Source organism: Scyliorhinus canicula, chromosome 8, assembly GCF_902713615.1.
Source record: "Scyliorhinus canicula chromosome 8, sScyCan1.1, whole genome shotgun sequence".
Lineage (NCBI taxonomy): Eukaryota > Metazoa > Chordata > Chondrichthyes > Carcharhiniformes > Scyliorhinidae > Scyliorhinus > Scyliorhinus canicula.
Window position 1 is genome coordinate 44,818,965 of NC_052153.1, and position 24,267 is coordinate 44,843,231.

General features: G+C 48.0%; 1 protein-coding gene across 3 annotated transcripts in view; it reads left to right on the top strand.

The window, feature by feature from the left end:
- Positions 1–24,267, top strand: part of npffr2a (neuropeptide FF receptor 2a) — a 192,191-nt gene that overhangs the window by 38,555 nt on the left and 129,369 nt on the right. The window contains exon 2 of one of the 3 annotated variants that reach the window (XM_038804460.1): positions 7,247–7,401. The exons of the other annotated variants lie outside the window; for them this stretch is intronic. The gene's annotated coding sequence lies outside the window, so the exon portion shown is untranslated. The remainder of the gene's footprint in view (positions 1–7,246; positions 7,402–24,267) is intronic. 3 annotated transcript variants of the gene reach the window in all.

The window sequence follows — 24,267 nt, forward strand, 5'->3', positions numbered from 1 at the left end:
AGGAAAACAGTTGAGGAAGAATTCGCATTTTCTTCTTTGAATAGTGTCTCTACTTCACAAAATTCCTTTACCGCCTTTGTGGCTTAGCGAGCATGTTGAACGATGGACAGAAGCGCACAGATCTTTTTTTTTTAGAAATTTAGAGTACCCAATTATTTTTTTTCCAATTAAGGGACGATTTAGCGTGGCCAATCCACCTAGGCTGCACATCGTTTGGGTTGTGGCGGCGAAACACGCGCAAATACGGGGAAAATGTGCAAACTTCACACAGACAGTGACCCAGAGCCGGGATTGAACCTGGGACCTTGGTGCCGTGAGGCAGCAGGGCTAACCCGCTGCGCCACCGTGCTATCCCGGAAGTGCACAGACCTGTCGGCATTCTCAGGTTGAATCACTGGATGGATACATGAATAAGGAGGAAAAAGAGGGATACGGACCAAGTAAGGGAAGAAGGTTTTTTTTTTAGTTAGGGCATCATAATCGGCACAGACTTAAAGGCCGAAGGGCCTGTTCCTGTGCTGTAATTTTCTTTGTTCTTTGGTGTCTTTGAAGATTACCCAAGAGGCCAGAGAGTCTTGGTTTAAGATCTCATCCAGAAATCAATACAGCACCCCGCTGAGGGCTACAGTGAAATGTAAGCCTCTGTTTACAGGAGGTTTTAACCCATAACCTTCCAACTCCAAGGCAAGAACGCTATCTTCCCAGATGTCATTATCTTTTCAAAATGTGATATGTTGGCAAACAAACTACTTCTGTCATTCAACAGAAGATCAATTATCTTTATTATTTAGCAAAACAGCATGGCATTTGCAGTGCTTCTCGACATAATTACACAAGGAAGTTTGTAGGATGCATATCAAAGCTATACAAAAACATTTTGATCAAGATTTGGGATCATTGCCATTCGCAACTAGAACAGATGCACAATGGACATCTTTCAGTCATAGGACCCCAACTATGCCCCTATCCCTCAATCTCACAAGTGCACTACATTATGCGCCTATATGAGCTTTTCTCATTTCTATTACAGCTGTTGTATCGCTGCTGTCAATGAGATATTCCAGTTTTTGGTGGCACGGAGCAGCTTTTTTGCTGTCAGCTATGTTGATTTTGCCAAACTCACAGATGCAGCAGGAGGCTAATTCTTCTGATCACTCCCCAAGCTGGTGCATTAGTATTTGCAAAGAGGAAAGACTGGTAAATGATTTGACTGTAACAGCTTACCCAGAATTCCTGAGCTTTGACCAAGGGGCTACTCCTGAAATAAGGTAATGATGCAAGGTAAACACAGCCGGTCTGCCAGCATCTGTGGAGAGAGGAAAACAGAGGTAAAGTTTCCAGTCCGACGTGACTTCTCTGGAGCTACTGGGTCTTGTCAATGGGATTTCCCATTGAAACCACTCCACGGGCCGGGGTGCGCTGCCAGCGGGAAAAACGAATCCCAATGGTTGAATTCCGGCCACCGTTTCCGAAACGTTACCCTGCCTTTTCTCTTTGCAGATGCTGACAGATGTGCTGAATATTCCCATGTATTTTAGATATTAAATGTTAAGTTCTTCACTTTTGAACTTCTCCAATCATTCAATGATGGATCTGTGTAGGATTTTCAGGGCGACTGTCAACATCTAACCCACTTATATTGATGTGTCAAGTCAATGTGATTGTTAGGTCACAAACCCTTATCCGTCAGGGTGATTGTCAGATCGCCAGCTCACATACTAACAGGTTTATTAGACTTCTTTGAGAATGTAATGAGTCAGGATTGATAAAGGGGAACCAGAAGATGTGGGGCGGGATTCTCCGTCCAGCAACGCGGGATTCGCAAATCGTGATCAGGTGGAGAAATCGTGCGTCTGATGAAAATCGAGGTCATTGCCGGGCACCCATCGGAACGCCATGCTACGGTGCCTCAATAGCAGCGTCAATGCATTCCACGGTGCGTGCCAGCATCGGCATGCACATTTTACAGTAACGGCCGTTAGCATATCGTTAGCGAGCCTGATCCAGTAGTCTCCGGCATCCCATGATGCTCTGCCTCCGCCAGTTCACTTGTGGTATTTAAAATCTCGAAACAGCAATTCTCCGGTCCCCAATGGGCAGAGCGGCCGCCCGTTTTCGGCCAGTCCCCGGTACCGGCGTGAAATAGACATGGTCCATCCCTGTGGGACCTAGCTTGGTGGATGGCTAGCAGAGTCCTCGGGGGGGGGGGGGGGGGGGGGGGGGGGGGGGGGGGGGGGCAGGGTGGCCTGACCCATGATTAGGGCCCACTGATCTGCGGGCTGGCCTGTGCCATGGGGGCACTCTTTCCCTCCGCACCAGCCTCGGTAAGGCTCCGCCATGGCTGGCACGGCAAAGAAACCCCCTGCGCATGCGCAGGAAACATGGCGGCAGTTCTGCGCATGCGCCAGAACACGCTGGTGGTTCTGGGCATGTGCCAACTCGCACCGGCCCATGGGGGCCCTTCGGCAACAGATGGCGCGGCGCCAACCCCGCCGGCACCGGCTTAGCCCCCGGAAGTGCGGAGGATTCCCTAACGTCCGGGCGGCCCGACGCCAGAGTGGTTCGCGCTGCTCTTGGGGCCATCCTGCCAATTGCAGGAGAAGTCCGGCCTCTGTTCCCACCATCTCTTGAGAAAGACAAGGCTCACGATCCACTGAACAAAAAGAATTTGCTCTATCCCTGTCTTAAATTGGCGACCCTTTATTTTTAAACTGTGTCGCCTAGTTCTAGATTCACTCACAAGAGGAAAAATCCTGTCATTATCTCTCTACTTTTGTATTCAATTGTCCTTGCAACAATCAATAACAATCTATTAGCTTTCTTAATTACTTGCTTGACCTGCATAGTGATTAATGCACTACAATTTCCAGATCCATCTGCAAATCAGAGCTCTGCAATCTCTCACCATTTACACAATATTGTTTTTCATTCTTCCTGTCAAAATGGACAATTTCACATTTTCCCACATTTTCTGCTCACTTAATTTATCGATGCCCCATTGTAGCCTCTTTATGTCCTCTTCACAATTTACTTTCTTCCTATCTTTGTGTCATCAGCAAATTTGCCAACCATGCCCTCAGTCTCTTCATCCAAGTCAGTAATATAAATTGGAAAAGGTTGAGGCCCTGTTCTGATCCCCGTGGCACATCACTCATTACATCTTGCAAGCAGACAATGGCCGTTTATGCCTCCCTTCTGTTTTCTGTTAGCTAGCCAATCTTCTTTCCACGTCAATATGTCACCCCCCCCCCACACCATAAACGTTCATTCTTTGCAATAACCCTTGATGTAGAACCTTAACGAAAATCAAAGTGCAGTACATCCATTCCCCTTTATCAATAGCACATGTTACTTCAAAGAATATTTAAAAATTAGTTTAACATGATTTTCCTTTCACAAAACCATGGTGACTCTGCCTGATTCCCTGTTTAAGGAGATGAGGAGGAGTTTATTTCTCAGTTGTTCTCCTCCAGACAGTAGTGGAATGTGAGTCGTAGAATATATTTAAGAGTCGGACAGATTTTGAACTATAGGGTAGTCAAGGGTAACGGTTCTTCTGCCATTCACATTAGATCAGTGTCCTCTGGTATTTGACCCTCTTGCCAACAGGAACAGTTTCTCCCTTTCTACTCTGTCTAGACCCCTCGTGATATTTAACTCATCATTTAAATCTCCTGTCAACCTTTTTCTTTCTGGAAATATTCTTGTCAATCTTTTCTGCACCCTCTCTAAAGCCCTGACAACTTTTCTAATTGGACAAAATACTCCAATCGAGGCTCAATGAGTATCTTATAAAGGCTAATTGTAACTTTAGGTAGATAGATAGAGAAATACAGCACAGAACAGGCCCTTCGGCCCACGATATTGTGCCGAACTTTTGCCCTAGGTTAATCATAGATTATCATAGAAGTTTGGACACTAAGGGCAATTTATCATGGCCAATCCACCCAACCTGCACATCTTTGGACTGTGGGAGAAAACCGGAGCACCCAGAGGAAACCCACGCACACACGGGGGGGGGGGGGGGATGTGCAGACTCCACACAGACAGTGACCCAAGACGGAATCAAACCTGGGACCCTGGAGCTGTGAAGCAATTGTGCTATCCACAATGTTACCATGCTGCCCTTAACTTCGTGCGTTTATAATCTGTGCCCCTCTGTATCAAGTCCAGGGTCCTGATTTCCTTATTAACCGCTTCCTTAATCTGTCCTGCACATCCAACAATTTGTGTCACGCACCCTATTGCGATCCCAGACCAGACCCAAACAGTGGCTAGGATGCAGGACAGAAACCCCAATATTTTATTTTAATTTTGTAAGAAAGGATACTTTTGAGGAAAGGATACTTCACTCCAGGAGTGAAGAAATAAGGATGCTGTGTATTGAAATAAACTTTATTATGAACACAATATTAAAATATCTTTCAACATGATACCAGAAAATAGCTTACAACTACCCCGTAAACAATGCAGTGGATGCCCTTAACTGCTGTCTTTATTCCCACTCAAGCAACATCTCAGCTCTCAATTTACTCTAAATGCTATTGACACGCCGGAATACCTGTTTCAGAGAGATGTTCTTTAAAAAAGAAAGATACTTTGCTGCTGCTTTAAAGAAAAGAGAGGACTCCAGTCAGAACCATGCAGAAAGTCTTCAGAAGCTGTTTCAGCTGGTTTGTTCCCATTTGCAACCACACTGTTCATCTGACTGCAGATACATACTTTAAGTAAACTGCAGAGAGCAAACTTCTTGACGTCTGTTCACTGCTTCATCTAACTCACAACTGAATTGCTTTTCCTGAAAAAGGCCTGAGACCTTAGCTCCTCCCAGAAATGTCATCATCTTACCTAGCTAAAATCTAATTAACTCCCCAGGGAATCCCCTTAATCCAAACAAAACTGCTTTAGCCCAAGCTTTTTACGATGGTTTAATTGTACACCAGGCTCCCAAAACCTTATTTGCCTTTCTAATTAGGATTCTTTTAAAACATAAACAAGTAATCGCACACACACTAACCCAGATTTTTAACCCTTACTGCACCAAATACCTATAATGCAATAGATCTATAATTCCTACATTCATCACAATCAGCAGATATCTCTGCTTCTGCACCCTCTTTAAAATTGTGCCTTTTACTTTATATTTCCTCTCCTCATCTTTCCTACCAATATGTATCACCTAACACTTCTCTGAATTAAATTAAATCTGCCGCGTGTCTGCCCATTCCACCAGTCTGTCCATGTCCCCTTCAAATCTGGTAATATTCTCCTCAAGGTTCACAAGTGCCAATTGCAAATTGTGAAATTGTGCACTGTAGACCCAGCACTGGAACCATAATTTATATCAAGAGAAAGCATTTGTACTAGTACTGATCTCTGGGGAACATCATTATATGCATTTCTCCGTTCTGTAAAAGAAATAACCATTCACAACTATTCCCTGTTTCCTTTCACTCAGCCATCTTCATATTCATGCAGTCACTGTTCCCTTTATTCCATGGTCTTCAATTTGCCAAGAAACCTATTTGGTGATTTTTTTTTCCACACACCTTTTGGAGGTCTAGCTACACCACATCAACTACAATACCTGCATCAACCCTTTCTGTTACATCATCAAATCAGGTTCACCAATCTGTGTTGGCTATAATTACTTAATCCACACTTGTCCAATTATCTGTTAATTTTGTTCCAGATTATTGTTTCCAAAAACTCTCCCACTGATGTTAAACTGACTGCCTGTAGATACTGATATCCTTAGAACCTTTTGGAACAAGAGTGTAACATTTGCAATTCTCCAATCCTCTCTCACCATCCCTGTATCTGCTGTGCAAAGATGCACAATGGGAATGGACAATCGCACAGCAAACATTGTTTGACATGTTAAAGGCAAATATAGTGGGTGGAATTTTCCCGAAAAATAGCAAAGTGGTATTTTCGGCATGAAAATCAGTGCGAATCCCATCGACTCCAGAGGGATCCAGGTTGAAGTCTTTGGGCACTTTGAAAATAAATTGTTTCCCCCACGTAAAAGATAACGTGCCTGAGGCGCACAGCATCGGGTTCACCCTGCCCCAAGGTCATCTGAACATTTCAATCAAGGGGGCATTTAAATGGATCCACAGCACTTACTCACAGTTAAGCCAGGAGGATAACAGCAAGAAGACCAGCTCCCAGATTTTCGGAGGGAACCATCACTCGATTGCTGGATGCCATGTAGGAGAGGCGGATCAAAATTTACTCATCGGTTGATAGCAACCCTGCCTGGGAGACAGTGACAGCACTGGTCAGTGCCAGCAGCCTGACCAAGAGGACAGGGGTTCAAAGCAGGAAAAAAATGAATGACCTATTACGATCTGTAAGTGTCAGTGTCCGTCTCCCCTTGACACTCCACCCTTCTGTCAAACCTCGAAAGTTCACCTTGAACCCACATGCCGCCACCTCACAGGTTCCCAGCTCCCACACACATCCACAAACCCGCCCTGGCACTTCTCATCAGAACCCCTCCCTGCTTAAAGGTACTACCCAAACATACCAGGGGCTGGATTCTCCGTTTTTGGGACTATGTCCCCACGCCGTCGGGAAAACTGTGGTCTTTTACGCAGTTTTACGCCAGTTTTACGGCAGTTTTAAGAACTGGCGTCAAAAGGCCACAGATACCCTGTTTCGCTGGGGGCTAGCAGGGAGCCGCCATAGAGTTCACAGCTCTAACTGACGATACTGTCCCCGCACTTCCGGGTCAGAGGCTGTTCATGCAGAGGCCTCCAGCGGCTGCGCTGTGATCCATGGCGGTCTGAGCCCGCGGACTTGGACCGCCGAAATAGTGTCTGCATCGGCCGCTCGCGAGACCCCAACTGACCTCACAAATTGCTCCCAGCCCCAAATGAAGCCCCCCTCCCCCCCCCCCCCACCCGCCGACTGTGTCCGCAGCCGCCACGCGAGGATCACGAACGGTGGGACCATGTTAGAAACACGGAGTCAGGAATTTAGCCGTTCGGCAACGGAGCATCGGCCGGCGGGCGTGAGACGGTGGATACTCGGCGTGGTGTACTCCACGAGTATGCCGATTTTCGAGGAGCGGAGAATTGCGAAACCGGCGCCGGTCCTGATTCGTGCATGAAAACGGATTCTCCGCCCCATCGCCGAACGTGATTTCGGTGTCGGGGGGCAGAGAATCCAGCCCCAGTTGTCATCGACCTTTGACCTGTCAGGCATCTGGCTCACATTGTCCCCTTTTGTGTCCCTGCAGGAGAAGATAGCCCACATCCGCAGAGAGAGAGAAGGCGGCTGGTGGAATGCCTGAACCAAGGATCTTGGCTCCATTTGAGGAGAGAGCCAGGAAGCTCACAGGGGTGGACCAGGACTGGCCCTGCACAGAAATCGAGGTTGGACTGCGACAGAAAGGTGAGGAGCCAGTGCACCTTCATCCAGATGCCCAGTCTCGAGTTAGAATTTTGTTGTACTCTTGACTAAATCATGGACAAAAGCCATGTTGCTTTGCAGAAACATCAACCAATTAGCCTTGGCAGTCATCCAGCAGTCAACCCCCCCCCCCCCCCCCCCCCCCCCCCCACACCCCCAACACCCCACCGGCCATTCTCGTCAAAACCTCTGAGATCTCAGAGAAGGATATGGATACGGATGATGCCCCACAGATACCACCCACACCATCCACCATCGCAGACTCAAGCACCTCAGTGGGTGAACATGGCAGACAGGCGTCTGTGTCATTAATTGGTAAGCACCGCACTGCTTCTGAGACACATCGGGTGGAGGTAGGAGAACCCCAGGGGTTGAGCGCAGGACTCTTCCGTATCCCAGCCACGTGCCATGCCTCTGTCCAGGTGCTGGTGATGGGAAGGCAGAGCCGGGAATACCAGGACGAGTAGTCAGCGACGCTCCTGGGAGTGCAAGGCTGAATGGAGGAGTCTCAAAGCCTTCAGTCGCAGCAGGCGTTATCGACATTGCATGGCACCCAGGCCAACACTGCAAGGGCAGTGTCTGCAGTGGAAAGCCCAGGTCAAGAAATCAGAACCGTAACTAGACAACTCAAAAGCGCGGCTCAGTCCCTGAGGACCATGGTTGAGGGGTTCAACATCATGGTGGAGACAATGGTGGGCCTCCAGGACTGGCAGCGCCAGGTGACTTTAAGGTTTCTGGAACTCACACTAGCTGCCCCTCTGTCCTATGGAATACTCCAGGGACACACGTGCACCTGGAGGAAGGAGGAAACATTGGAGTACCTCTTGAGGCCTTCCACCAAAGAGAGCCTGGGAGAAACCAGCCCTTTTGATTCCCTCATTCCTGACACCAGCATATTTTGGGGCAATTGATAGTAGGCCGAAACCCTCCGAAGGGCGCCCATGAAGAGCATCTCAGGCAACATGTTGTGGAAAGCAGTAGACCATCTCCAGATCTCGTGTGCACCCTGGGAATACATGGAGATGCAATGGGCGGGTTAACAAGTGTAAGGAGTTGTAGAGGCACAGATTGGGGGTGGGTGACATTAGGCACAAATAGCTGGAGGTCATAATGAAATGTCACAATTGCACTTGTCACTTTATTAAAACCTCTAGTTCACAACCTTAAGGCCTCACTCTCTTTGACCCTCCTCTCACTGGGGCAGGCCTTCACCTCATCTGTACGCAGCTTTTCTCAAAGGCCCTCAATGTGAGGGAAACAATTAGGCCCACTCAAACCGAGAGTTACATACATCCTGGAAGGTCTCTAGCATTAATCAGTGTACCCTAGACCTCACCCCTTATCCCTCTCTCATGCTGTGGAACAAAGGGACGTAGGCCCAAACCTAACTCGCACATGAGCCGGGGAGTCAGCATTCTGGCAGCAGGCAGACAGGAGACAGACATAAGCAAATGCTGAGGAGTATCAGAGCTTTCCTCACTGTGCGTCACCATAACCCCCCCACCCCCCAATCCCCGAATTGACAGGTTAAAAAGGCACAAGGACTCTCAGGCCCAGCACTCTGCAGTCTTGGTTTTCAAGTGGATCCCCTCCCTTGGTCGCAGAGGGGTCATGAGGGCCTTGAGAGGTGGGGGGGTTGAAGTGATTGTAGAGCTGTTGGACAACATGATGGTGCTATTGTACAAAGCTGGAAGCAAAGAGGGCATCCCTAGCCCTCCTGCCCTGCCTATGGGAACCCTCACCCTTGCCTGGTCTTCATCATCCGGCTCCTCTTTGGCTTCTCCCTCCACTCTCTACTGGGCATCCTCCTCATCAGAGGAGAGGTTCTGATCCACCTGGTCATCATCAAAGCTGTCGTCCTACTTCTGTGCCAAGTTATGTAGGGCACAGTTGACCATTCTGATATGGGCGACTCTCTGGGGACTGTACAACAGGGCCTCAGCAGAGACAGCCGAAGTGCATCTTAGACAGCCCGATGCACCTCCCAGTCACAGACTGGGTGGCACTCTGTGAGCATCACTGTGATGGGCTTCTACATCGGTCTCAGGCCTCTGCACTGGCATCATCAGTAAAGACTTCATCGGGTATCCAATGTCCCCATTAAGCCCTCCCTGCAGCCTCTGGTGACCCTCAAATATCCCAGGGATATGAGATTGTCCAAGAATGTAGCTATCATGAACGCTTCCTGGAAAACTTGCACACACATGCATGATCCTCATCTGCTGATCAACGACCATCTGGGCATGAAAGTAGTGGAACCCCTTCCTGTTAATAAATTGGCACATAGAGCCATATGACTGCCATTGATGGCCTCCTGTATCTGTGGCAGATCAGCTATGGCGCAGAATCCCACAGCCCTCTGGTCCTGATCTGCCTGGTCCAGAGCAAACTGAATGTAATCCGATGCCCTGGTATAGAATCATGGATGAATTGGTGTAGAGGTTTAGGACTGCCATCATCGACACAGCCACAGGGAGTGGATGCACTCCTCCTCCATGTAACATCAAGTTGGCAAGAATGTCACACAGGTGCCGCACAGTCTCCCTGTTGAGGCAAAGTGTCCATTAGTGCGTATTGTTCAACAGCTCCATGAAGGACACCCAGATCCTGTAAACTCTTGGTCTCCTTCTTCACCTGCGGGCTCCCTGGTAGGCTTATGCTGCATTGGGCTTTCGAATCTGCCCTGTGGCCCCTTGGACTCTTGGTACTGGGTTCTCTCTGGGTGCAGCTGCTGGAGTCTGTGCTCCTCCAGCGGTGTTATAAGCAGAATTGCCAATTCCACTGGCTCCATCCCGAGATCTCTCAGAAAGCTGCGAGGGATGAGAGGCAGAGAGAGAGAGAATCAGATTGATACCTGAACCAGTTACGTTCAGACCCTTCTCTCACCTTTTGTCCTCCTTGTCCTGGAAGCAACCATTCCTCCATCTTATCTGGTGGATAGCACTCACTCTCATGTCTGGTGCCCTTCCCACTTCATTGCTTGACCGGCCTCGGCCTCTGCCCTCCCCCCTCTAGAGTTGCCTGTGGCCTCCCATCTGGTTGTCCCCTTGCTCAATATTTACATCACCGAGAGTTCTCTCAGGCTGTTTCAAAGGTCGTCCATCCCCCATGGGCAGGGTCAACTAGTCCCTTAGGAATAACTTGAGGGCTAAGATATCCTCAATGGCTGGTGCTGGGAACCAGCAATTATACTAACACATTCCCTCTCAATCCTGCACCCAACCTTTTATCCTTCAGACCTGAGTTTTTGCCCATATCTTTGACTTTGAGAATGTGTGCAGCTGCAACTGTTGAGGGTTAACTCATGATGGCCAATTACCGTCTGAATCAGGGATAGGTAAGACTAAGAGGCACCGTTCTTACTCAGGCTGCATCATCCCAAGATCTCATTGCTATTAAGCCACACCACGATTTTTAAATGCTTTCCCACCTGTCTCACCCCTCACCGTACTGTCACCCACCCCTCCAGGCAGGATAGTGTCCTGCCTGACACCACCTGAATGAAATGAAATGAAATGAAAATCGCTTATTGTCACAAGTAGGCTTCAAATGAAGTTACTGTGAAAAGCCCCTAGACGCCACATTCCGGCGCCTGTTCGGGGAGGCTAGTACGGGAATTGAACCATGCTGCTGGCCTGCCTTGGTCTGCTTTAAAAGCCAGCGATTTAGCCCAGTGTGCTAAACTAGCCCCAGGCTTGTCAGCGTGTCCTGCCTTCTTTTTCGGTATCGTATCCAACCAGCCCCTTAGACGTGGTCTCCTTCAGTCTCATCACACCCTTCTGATCCCCGCAAACACAGACATCCCAGATCCCCCTCATGTCACTAACTTGTCGAAACATGAGTAACTTGGCGCTCAATTTCATTTCCTGATCACACAGTCTGCAGACCAACATAGCACTCTTGAGTATTTTTTTAAATACTCAGCTTACAGCCTTCAGGGCAGAAAATACCAGCCGTGACCACCATCCCGAAGGAGGTACCAAGCCCCCACCCCACCAAAATCCTTGAACCACCACCTCGCTGGAACTGGCCACTGGGAACTGCCCCCTGGTACAGCCTGGTACTAGCGGGAGATGGGTGCTCACCTCATTCCTCCCTCTCGGAGGTCATGGTGCCTGATTCTCATTTTTAAAAACCTGTAGTAATTCACACCCACGTGATTTCCTACCAGTGGGCGGGAAGGTTCAATGGGGTCTGAAGACTCGACTTTAAATTCACTAATTAGAGTTCTCGCCCTTCCTGGGCATGAGGCTGATCGCGATATCAAAGATGGCCCAGATGTTCCAACATCTCGCCGACGCAAATCCGTGTCTGGCCTCTCATGCTATTTTACGGCCATTACGGGATTTACGCACATGGTTAATGGACTCACAAAATCACACCCAGTCTCACAACAGGGGCTTTTCACAGTAACTTCATTGAAGCCTACTTGTGACAATAAGTGATTATTATTATTATCATATGTCACAACAGGTGCATCTGCATCAGGGAATGCGATTGGAGCAGTACTCTCACATGACGGTGAATTTTTTGAAACGACCTATTGATTATGTCTCATGCCCATTGTATCATACAGAATGCAAATGCTCTACTGGGGATTGGGAGGCACTGCATCTGAACATTGCCACATGGGTCTCCATGGTAAAACCTTCACTCTCTGCACTGATCACTGAACACTAACTGCATTGCTAGCCACATCAAGATCCAGTTTTTGTCATCTGTGAATGGTCAGATTGCGTTCATCCCTACAACTTCAAGGTCAAATAGCATGCAGAACTACAACCTCATATTTATATATCACAGCATCATCATCAGGAACCTTCATATTTCACGGACCATTTCAGCACTTAGAAAAAACAGACAAACTGAACTCTAAGAAGTGACGCAACTTACATATGTTTGATGTTTGGAATGATTTAATGTAAAAGCTCATTAGCTTCTTGAGTGTTGTTGGAACTGCACTCATCCAGGCAATTGGAGAGTATTCCATTACACTCCTGACTTGTGCCTTGTCGATGGGGGACAGGCTTTGGTGGGTCAGGAGGTGAGTTACTCACTGCAGGATTTTGACATGCTCTGGTAGCTACAGTATTAATGTGGCTAGTCCAGTTCAGTTTCTGGTCAATGGTAACCCCTAAAATGTTGATTGTGGGTGATTGAGCGATGCTAATGCCATTGAATGTCATGGGCGATGGTTAGATCCTCTCTTGTCGGAGATGGTCATTGCCTGGCACAAATGAAACTTGCCCTTGTCAGCCGAAGCCTACATATTGTCCAGGTCTTGCTGTATTTGAACATTCCCACTTCTGACCTTATGATGGAAGGGAGGTCATTGATTAAGCAGTTGAAGATGATTGGGCCTAGGACATTACCCTGAAGAACTCCTGCAGTGAAGCCATTGAGGTGAGATGAGTTAACTTCAAACACTACAACCATCATGGGCAGCACAGTGGTTAGCATTGCTGCTTCACAGCGCCAGGGACCCATGTTTGATTCTGACCTCAGGTGAGTGAATGGAGTTTGCACTTTATCCCCGAAACTGCATGGGTTTCCTCCGGGTGCTCCAGTTTCCTCCCACAGTCTAAAGGTATGTAGGTTAGGTGGATTGGCCATGATAAATTGCCGCTTAGGGTGAGTTGCAGAAATCGGGCAAGGAATTGCGCCTAGGTAGGGTGGCCTTTCGAAGGGTCGTTGCAGACTCAATGGGTCGAATAGCATCCTACTGCACTGTCGGGATTCTATGACATTCTCTGGGATCTTCCTTTGTACCAGGTATGACTCCAACCAGCGTAGAGTTTTCCCCCTGATTCCCATTGACTCCAGTTTAGTGAGGGCTCCTTGATGCCATACTCGATCAAATGCTGCCTTGATATCAAGGGCAGTCACTCTCACCTCACCTCTGACATTCAATCCTTTCGTCCATGTTTGAACCAATGCTGTAACAAGGTCAGGAGATGAGTGACCCTGGCGGAGCCCAAGCTGAACGTCAGTGAGCAGGCTATTGCTGAGTAAGTGCCGATGGATAGCACTGTTGTTGACTCCTTCCATTACTTTGCTAACCTGGGGCTGGTTTAGCACACTGGACTAAATCGCTGGCTTTTAAAGCAGACCAAGGCAGGCCAGCAGCACGGTTCAGCTGTACCAGCCTCCCCGAACAGGCGCCGGAATGTGGCGACTAGGGGCTTTTCACAGTAACTTCATTGAAGCCTACTCGTGACAATAAGCAATTTTCATTTCATTCATGATGGAGAGTAGACTGATAGAGCGGTAATTGGCTGGTTGGATTTGCCCTGTTTCTTGTGTACATGACACACCTGGGCAATTTTCCACATTGCCAGGTGGATGCCAGTGTTGTAGCTGCACTGGAACAGCTTGGCTACGAATGCGGCAAGATCTGGAGCATAAATCTTCAGTACTATTGCCAGAATATTGTCAAGGTCCATAGCCTTTGCAGTATTCAGTGCATTCAGCCGTTTCTTGATATCACGTGGGCTGAATCGAATTGGATGAAAACTGACATCTATGATGCAGGGGACCTCCGGAGGTGACTGATACGGGTCATCCACTCGGCCCTTCTGGCTGAAGATTGTTGCGAATGCTTCAGTCTTATCTTTTGCATATATGTGCTGGGCTCCTCCATCATTGAGGATGGAGATATTTGTGGAGCCTCCTCCTCCAGTGAGTTGTTTAATTGTCCTCCTCCTCCAGTGAGTTGTTTAATTGAATATAATTCTGCTGCTGGTGATGGTCCACAGCACCTCATGGATGTCCAGTCTTGAGTTGCTGGATGTGTTTGAAGTCTAACCCATTTAGCACGGTGGTAGTGCCACACAGCAAAATGGAGGGTATCCTCAATATGAAGACGGGACTTTATCTCCACAAGGACTGTGCGGTGGTTACTTCTACCGATACTATCATAGACAGATTAATCTGCAACAGGCAGATTGGTAAGAATGACGTTAAGTACATTTTTCCCTCTTGTTGGTTCCCTCACCTCTTGCTGCAGTCCCAGTCTGACAGCTTTAGGATCTGGCCAGCTCGGTCTGTGGTTATACTACCGAGCCACTCTTGATGATCGGCATTGAAGTCCCCCACCCAGAGCATATTCTGCATCCTTGCCACCCTCAGTGCTGCCTCCAAGTGGTGTTCAACATTGAGGAGTACTAATTCAGCAGCTAATGGTACCAATACGTGGTAATCAGCAGGAGGTTTCCTTGCCAATGTTTTACTTGGAGCCGTGAGACGTCATGGGGTCCAGAGTCAATGTTGTGGACTCCTACGGCAACTCCCCCCTGACGGTATACCACTGTGCCACCACCTCTGCTCGGCCATTTCAAAGGGCATTTAAGTCAACCCCATTGCTGTAGGTCTGGAGTCACATGTAGGCCAGACCAGGTAAGGATGGCAGATTTCCTTCCCGAAAGGACATATTTTTAATGACAATTGACAATGTTTTCATCATTAGACTTTTAATTCCAGGTATTTTATCGAGTTTAAATTCCACACCTCCCATGGTGCGATTTGAACCCGGGTTCCTGGATCATTTTCCTGGGCCTCTGGATTTCTAGTCCAGCAACAATATCACTCCACCACTAATTTAAAAAATTGAATAAAGCTCCACCTGCAGACAAAGTATTTTAACAGTGCCAATGATCAGATGACTTGTGGCAACATTTTTGATCATTGTATTTCCTTATATTTTTTAAATAACAGGTCTTTTTTAACAGTTCAATATGTCTGTACTTTAATGGGGTTGAGCAGGGATTGAGCTATAATCTTCTGATTGAGAGGCGAGAGTATTGTCTACTAAATACTCTCAGTGGGCAGCACAGTAGCATAAGTGGCTAGCACTGTGGCTTCACAGTAGGTCCCAGGTTTGAGTCCCCGCTGGGTCACTGTCAGTGCGGAGTCTGCACATCCTCCCCGTGTGTGCGTGGGTTTCCTCCGGGTACTTCGGTTTCCTCCCACAGTCCAAAGATGTGCAGGTTCGGTGGATTGGCCATGCTAAATTGCCCTTAGTGTCCAAAAAGGTTAGGAGGGGTTATTGGGGCATGGGGATAGGATGGAAGTGAGGGCTTAAATGGGTCAGTGCAGACTCAATGGGCCGAATGGCCTCCTTCTGCACTGTATGTTCTATGTTCTAAACAAAGCTGACATTTCAAATTTAAGTGGACTTAAATCGGGATTGGAAAATGTATTGAAATCTCAAATTGTCATCAAAATGTTTTTGGACTGACTTTGAACTACAAAGAATCTGACATAATTTATTTGTCCTGCAATTTATCCGATATCCAGTGGCTTTTCTTTGAAATAAATGTGTCAGCAAATATGACAGTAAAATTGCATACGATAAGTTCACATTGTGAAGACAACAGGAAACTGTGGCTGAATACAAGCTACCTATACCTTCACCAGCTAACAACAGACACATCAAACTGTTTAAAGAAGACCTGTTATTTGGAAAAATATAAGGCATGCCAATGATAAAGCTGGTTGCTGCATGAAATCATATGTTTATCTGTCAAGAGTATTTTAACAGTTTCGGCGATCAGGTGACTCATGGCAGCCATTTCTATATTTCCTGGTATTTTTTAAGTAACAGGTCTTTTTTATACAGTTCAATATGTCTGCACTTCAAAGGGATTGTGCAGAGATTGAGCAATAATCTTCTGATTGAGAGGGCTGCGTATTGTCAACTAAACAAATGTGACATTTCAAATTAAGGCTGATCCTGTAAAGTTGATCACTTCACTGGAAAGTCTGTCTGAATTGCGCGGCTGACCCGTTACCTGTAAATTTCACACTTGGGAGAGGTAAAGATCCACTTCAAACAGGGACACTTTTGAAAGGAAGACACCAAAGATGCAAAGTGCTGGATTCTGATCATATATTTATCTGACATTTAAAATCCTGCGGGGGGGTGAAATAGCCCCCATCTCATACGGATATATATCTTGAAATGTGTCAAAAGCTTTGGAGATGCAAAGATCAAAAAACTGAATTATTCGGTCGACAACAATGAATGCAAGGCATGGTCAACGACTTCCCGTCCGGGAATTTAAAAACCAGAGGTCTGCCAAGCGGAATGAAGAAATAAAAAGCTGGAGGAGAAAGAAACATGGCAGTCATCTAAAAGCACTGCTGGAATAAAGCTGGACCGATCACTCTCTCGAACTGTACACCCTGAGCAAAGAGAACTGCAGAATTCTACAGAAAGCCAATTAACTTCCAACAGCTGCAACGTTCAACAATCTATGGCTCAAAGGCAAGTAAAGGGCTTCATCGTATATTCTTTTAACTTCTAATTGGATTCTTATGATATCTGCATGTGCATCATCAGATGTTTATTGTTTTTTCATGGTTATAATTACTTTTACTCACACAGGAAATTAGTTAATAACTGGGTAATTTATTGCTTGTTGTGTTAGCTGAAGGGGCAATGTCTCCCCATTGTTTAAATAGTGTCAGTGCTCTTTTATATTCATTAACCCAGGTGTATGGGGAGAAAAAAATGCCCTCTTATTACTGGAGTATCCGGCAATGCAGCAATTCTGAATAATTTGATCAACTGCTGCGTCAGGATTGAGTTGTCATCTTCTGATTGAGCAGTGAGAATATTGTCAACTAAACCAAGGTGACACTTCAAATTTAAATGGACTTATAGAAATAGTTGTCAGAATCTTTAGGGAGAGCTGTGTTCAGGATTCAAATGTTAAGGTCAACATTCTGGGTCATCAAAGTGCATAATATGAAAGGAATTTCACTCTTCAGAAAAGAGAAAAGCATTCGTCCCCAGTGTTTTGCTCAACGTTTTCGCTCAATCTGCATTCCAAGCAGAAGTGGGTCCACAATTTGTAAGGCATTAACCATTAGTTAGACTTGCCCTTGCGCATTTGCTTGTTTGTAGCTGCCTGTGTGTCAAGTTGTGAAAGTGCATGCTAACAATATCACAATGAGGGAAACACTGCATCGGGGACCTGCATGAAGCAGGAAAGGAACTATAAATCTCCTTAATCTTATAAGGGTTCTGTACTATTAGATCCCCCATGGCCTCACCTGAGTATGATCTTCCCAGATGAGGGGCAGGGCTACACCCTTTACCAAGGGTGCACTGGGACATAAATACTCCGGCTCGAGTGTGGGCCGGGCGTGGGAGACCCTCCGGGGAGTAGAGTGTGAGTGAGTAAGTCTAATAAAACCTTTTTTTGTCACAATCCATTGTTGCTTGCCTGGATCCTACACTGGACCGACTAGTGTGGGATCCAACGTTTGGGCTACGGGACACGGATGTAAGGTTGACACTTTGCACGGGTGAGCTATTAGAAATCCCGTCAACCTCAGAGGTCCCTATGGAGTACGGGGGGGGGGAGACAATCTGTAAATCTGTCTTTGGTGATAATGCGACGGATGGCCCCCAGCCTGCTGGGGCGAGATTGGCTAAAGCGCCTCTGGTTGGACTGGCAGCAAGTGTGCCAGATGTGCTCTGATGACCCAGATGCGTTTCTGGCAAGATTTCCAGCTGTCTTTAAGGAAGATTTGGGCACCATCCGAAGGACCGCCACCAAGATTTTTGTGGATGCCAAGGCTCAGCCGCAGTACTTTCGCACCACCTCCATTCCCTGTGCTGTGAAGCCAAAAGTGGACGCGGAGCTGGCCGAATTAGAGCAGTTAGGGATTATCCACCCGGTGCAGTTCGCAGATTGGGCACCGCCCATCGTTCCAGTGATGAAAGCTGATGTTCCGTTAGGTTGTGCGGGGACTACAAAATGAGGGTGAACCATGCGTTCCGTTTGGACCGTTATCTAGTCCCACAGAGCGAAGACCTGTACCCACGGATCAGCAGGGTTCGCACTTTTACTCAACTTGATATAAGCCATACCGACAAACAGCTAGTTCTGGACCCTGAGTCACGGAAATACGTGACAGTAAATACACACCGCGGCTTGTACGAGTACATCAGGCTGCCCTTCGGCGTGTCGTTCACCTATGCCATATTCTAAAACGTTATGGAAAACATACTTCAGGGCTTACTGCAAGTTGCAGTTTGCCTGGACAATGTTTTAATAACTGGGTCGTCAGATCGTGGTCATATGAAAAACCTTGCAGATGTACTTCATTGCTTTGAGGCAGCAGGGGTCAGGCTACGCAGGGAAAGATGTGTATTCCACCCCCAAGAGGTGGTCTACCTAGGCTACAGAGTGGACCTCTATATGTTGCACCCGGCCAACGACAAGGTGTGGGCAATCAGGCAGGCTCTCTTAACAAAGCACCTGCGGAACTTTAGTCCTTTTTGGGTCTGATCAATTATTACGGGAAATTCATCCGAAATCTGGAGATCGTATTGGCTCATTTGCACCTTTGATTAAAAAGGGCCAACGATGGTTTCAGTACCCACAATAACAGACCGCTTTCACCGAGGTGACGCGGCAACTCTCATCCTCGTGACCTTTGATGCACTTAAACCCATCAAAGCCCCCTTCTGGTGACCTGCAATGCCTCACCGTTTGACATCGGGGCTGTTCTGGTACACAGGATGGACAATGTCACAGAGCAACCTATCGTGTTTGCATCCCACACCCTGGCAGCGGCAGAGCGGAACTATGCCCAGATAGAGAAGGAAGATTTAGCGATATATTTTGCAGTGAAGCTGTTACACCAATATGTGTAAGGTCATATTTTCACAGCCCTTACTGATCACAAACTCCCCCTCGAGAACCGAGTGATCCCGCTCATAGCTTCCACCAGGACCCAGCACTGCACATTACTTTTGGCGGCATATGAATATGTCCTGGAGCACTAGCCAGGATGAAGATACAAAAGGTGGACAACCTTAGCTGGCTCCCGTCGCCATCCAGGCCACCGACGCCTGGCGCATCGGACGAAGTATTCGCGGCTTTGCATTTTATGAACCCATTGCCATTCACAGCCTCCCCGATTAAGGCATGGACGCAGACTGACCGGGTGTAGGCCCGGGTCCGCCACAGGTATTGTACGGGGCCCAACATCAGGCACTCTGGGATAACCTGAAGGTGTTTACCACAAAGGGAGTGGACCTCAGCATTGTTGACAGTATTCTGCTGCAGGGTTGACACATGATCGTACCTGAAAGAGGCTGAGTGGCCTTTCTACAGGACCGTCACAATGGCCATCCGGGGGGCTCAAAATTGAAGATGGTGGCCCGTAGTTATCTCTGGTGGCCAAAGATCGACACAGATATTGAGGCTCTGGAAAGACAATGCACACGGTGACAAGAACACTGGAAGTGGCCGGGCCGGCTGTGGTCATGACTGCATGGCGATTTTACAGGCCCTCTTCAAGGCTCAATGGTTCTGCTGAAATGGTTAGACCTCCACAGCATCACCACAATGACACCACCGGTCATGATCGAAAAGCTCCACCGAACCTTTAGCACCCACAGACTCCCAGAGGTTTTAATGTTAGACAACAGCACAGCATTTACCAGCTTGGGGTTCGGGAGTTCCTGCGGATGAATGGCGTCCGCCACTTGAGGACTGCACCTTACCATCCATAATCCAGTGGGATGGCCGAGCGGTGGTAGAAACCTTCAAGCTGGGCATGCACAAACAGAACTCCAGATCCTCGGACGCCCATTTCGCCCGGATTTTGTTTCATAACCGTATCACGCCGCACGCCACTACCGGGATCGCACCTTCCCAGCTATTGATATGGCGGTGGCTGCGCAGATGGTTGAGCCTCATCCTGCCGGGCACTGGGGCAAAGGTCTGTGACTGGCAGGAACACCCCGACTCGAGACGACCCAGACCCGTCCGGGAATCGGCCGCAGGCAACATAGTCTATGTGCGAAATTTTGCTGATGGCATCTTGTGGTTTCTGGGGGCTGTGGTGAAGCAGTTGGGACCGATCTCTTACTCAGTACAAGTGCAAGGGAAAGAGTCAAAACAGGAATGTGACCCACCTCCGGAGCCTCACTGAGGAGGTCCTCGAAGACCGCCCGGAGGTCCCAAGGGAAGTGGCGTCACTCCCTTCGATGCAGCTGCCATTGCCATCATTTGAGGGGAACTTGCTCCGTAACTTGAAAATGCGGGATGTCGATACCTCAGACCCGGAGTCCGACATGGAAACTCAACTGACCGAGGTCACCATAGATCCAGTGGCATTCACTGGTACCAGCGAGGTGGTGCCGTTCCGATGATCTGCCCGAAAACATCACTCCCCCAGTCCATTATATGCCGCTGGACCCAGGACAGTGGACATCCAAAATGCAGCCCAGGGCAAATCAGACTGAGGACCAGACCTCTCCAGCTGTTGAGATGGACGACATGTCGGACTTAGGTGGGGAGCGGTGTTCAAATCGACTGGAGGCCATGGTGTCTGTACCTCACCTGAGTATGATCTTCCCATATGAGGGGCGGGGCCACACCCTTAATGAAGGGTGCCCTGGGAGATAAATACCCCAGCCCGAGTGTGGGTCTGGGCATGGGAGACCCTTGGGTGAGTCGAGTGTGTAGTGGGTAAGTCTAATAGAACTTTTTTGTCCCTGTCCATCATCGCTTCTTCATGGTCGCTAACCTGGATCTTACACTTAACAAATTAGATTGAAGCATTGAGAAATTATTCGCACAGAAATTGAAACATTAATCATCGAATTTACAGCGCAGAAGGAGGCCATTTGGCCCATCAGGTCTGCACTGGCTCTTGGAAAGAACACCCCACTTAAGCCCTCACCTCTACCTAATCCCTGTAAACCAGTAACCCCTCCTAACCTAAGGGCAATTTATCATGGCCAATCCGCTGAGCCTGCACATCTTTGGACTGGAGGAGGAAACCGGATCACCCGGAGGAAGCCCACGCAGACACGGGGAGAACGTACAGACTCTGCACAGACAGCGGCCCAAGCCGGGAATCGAACCTGGGACCCTGGAGCTGCGAAGCAACTGTGCTAACCACTGTGCTACCATGCTGCCCACTGATGATCTGGACGCGAATGTAGAATGTATGATCAGTTAATTCGCAGATGACACAAGAATTGATGGCGTGGTAAATAGTGCGGAGGAAAATCTTAGATTACAGCTGAGGCAGAGAATATAAGAGAAGGGAGGTTATGATGGAGCTGTATAAAATTCTCATTAGGCCACAGCTGGAGTACTGTGTGGAATTCTGGTTGCTGTACTATAGGAAGGAAGTGATTGCACTAGAGAGAGTACAGAGAAGATTCATAGAACATAGAACAGTACAGCACAGAACAGGCCCTTCGGCCCTCGATGTTGTGTCGAGCCATGATCACCCTACTCAAACCCAAGTATCCACCCTATACCCGTAACCCAACAACCCCCCCCTTAACCTTACATTTTAGGACACTACGGGCAATTTAGCATGGCCAATCCACCTAACCCGCACATCTTTGGACTGTGGGAGGAGACCGGAGCACCCGGAGGAAACCCACGCACACACGGGGAGGATGTGCAGACTCCACACAGACAGTGACCCAGGGTAGAGGGGTCAATTACTCGGGGGCATAGGTTTAAGGTGCGAGGGGCAAGGTTTACAGGAGATATATGAGGCAAGTTTTCTAACACAGAGGGTAGTGGGTGCCTGGAACTCGCTGCTGGAGGAGGTGGTGGAAGCAGGGACGATAGTGACGTTTAAGGGGCATCTTGACAAATACATGAATAGGATGGGAATAGAGGGATACGGACCCCGGAAGTGTAGAAGATTTTTGTTTTGATGGCCAGCATGTTCAGCACAAGCTTGGAGGGCCGAAGGGTCTTTTCTTTGTTCTTTGTTGTTTTGTTCATTCGAACCATCGGGTCTGCACCGGCCCTCCGAAAGAGCACCCCACCCAGGCCCACTCTGCCACACTATCCCCACAACCCCATCAAACCTGCACAACGTTGGGATGTGAGAGGAATCCGAGCACCTGGAGAAAACCCACACAGATACAGGGAGAACGTCCACACTGCACATGGACAGTCGCCCAAGACTGGAATTGAACCCGTGTCCCTGGCGCTGTGAAGCAGCACTGCTAACCACTGTCCCATCATGCTGCTCATTTGGTTGCAAGACGGAAAGCAGAGAGTGGAAGTAAAGGATAGTCATTCAGAGTGGCAGAAGTGGGAAGTGGTGTTCACAAGGATCACTGCTGTTCACAATTTACATTCACAATTTGGGCTTTGGAATCAGAAACACATTTTCTAAATATGCAACTGGCACCAAATTGCATTGATGGGTGCGGGGGTGGTGGACAGTCAATACAGAGGAGGATCAAATCATATTAATAAACTGGCAGAATTTACAAGTAATTGGCAAATGAAGTTCCACTCAGATAAATGTGAGGTAATACATTTTGGTAGGAAGAAGGGGGAGTTAATTTATGTGTGGAAGAGGCAAGTTTAAATTGGGTAGAGGAACAAGGAGATCTCAAAGGGCAAATATATCAATCATTGAAATTTGCACCATAGTTTAGCAAGGATATTGAAAAGGCAAACCAAGCACCAGACTTTCCTTAGAATGAGAGAATCAGTGCAGTGCAGAAGGAGGCCATTCAAACGGGCAGCACGGTAGCATTGTGGATAGCACAATTGCTTCACAGCTCCAGGGTCCCAGGTTCGATTCCGGATTGGGTCACTGTCTGTGCGGAGTCTGCACATCCTCCCCGTGTGTGCGTGGGTTTCCTCCGGGTGCTCTGGTTTCCTCCCACAGTCCAAAGATGTGCAGATTAGGTGGACTGGCCATGATAAATTGCCCTTAGTGTCCAAAATTGCCCTTAGTGTTGGGTGGGGTTACTGGGTTATGGGGATAGGATGGAGGTGTTGACCTTGGGTATGGTGCTCTTTCCAAGAGCCGGTGCAGACTCGATGGGCCGAATGGCCTCCTTCTGCACTGTAAATTCTATTAAAAAATGTTTTTAAAATGTTTTTAAAATCCATCGAGTCTGCACTCATCCTCCAAAAGAATCTTCCACCTCGGCCAACACCCTAGCCCATCCCACCATAACTTCATAATCTAACCTGCACATCCCTGGACACTAAGGGGCAATTTATCATGGCCAATCCACCGAACCTGTACATCTTTGGACTGTGGGAGGAAACCGGGGCACCCCGAGGAACCCCATGCAGCCACGGGGAGAAATTGCAAACTCCACACAGACAGTCACCCAATTCTTTCAGTAGCCGTTCTCTCAAAACCATTAATAATTTTAAAGGTCTCTGTTAGGTAATCTGGATCCCTGGCACTTTGAGGCAGCAGTGCCACCCATTTGGGAGCAATGGGCAGCACAGTAGCACAGTGGTTAGCACAGTTGCTTCACAGCTCCAGGGTCCCAGGTCCGATTCCCGGCTTGGGTCACTGTCTGTGCGGAGTCTGCACGTTCTCCCCGTGTGTGCGTGGGTTTCCTCCGGGTGCTCCGGTTTCCTCCCACAGTCCAAAGATGTGCAGATTAGGTGGATTGACCATGCTAAATTGCGCTTAGTGTCCAAAAAGGTTGGGTAAGGTTACTGGGCTACGGGGATAGGGTGGAGGTGTGGTCTTGGGTACGGTGCTCTTTCCAAGGGTCGAGGCAGACTCGATGGGCCGAATGGCCTCCTTCTGCAGTGGGAAGTGGTGTTCACAAGGATATGCCTTCTGGAGGGTTAGAACTGAAAGGAAAGAAGTTTTGCTAAACCTATATCACTGCTTGGTTAGACCACCCGATGTTCTGTGTGAAGTATTCTAAGTGTGGCCGTCATATTATAAAAGGACATTGAGGCATTGGAGAGGGTTCTGAGGAGATTCACAAGGATGATATCAGAAAATTGTGGGTATACAGATCGTGAAAGGTTTTGGCTGGGCACTTTTCTCTTGAATAAGGAAAGTTTATGCATTACCTAA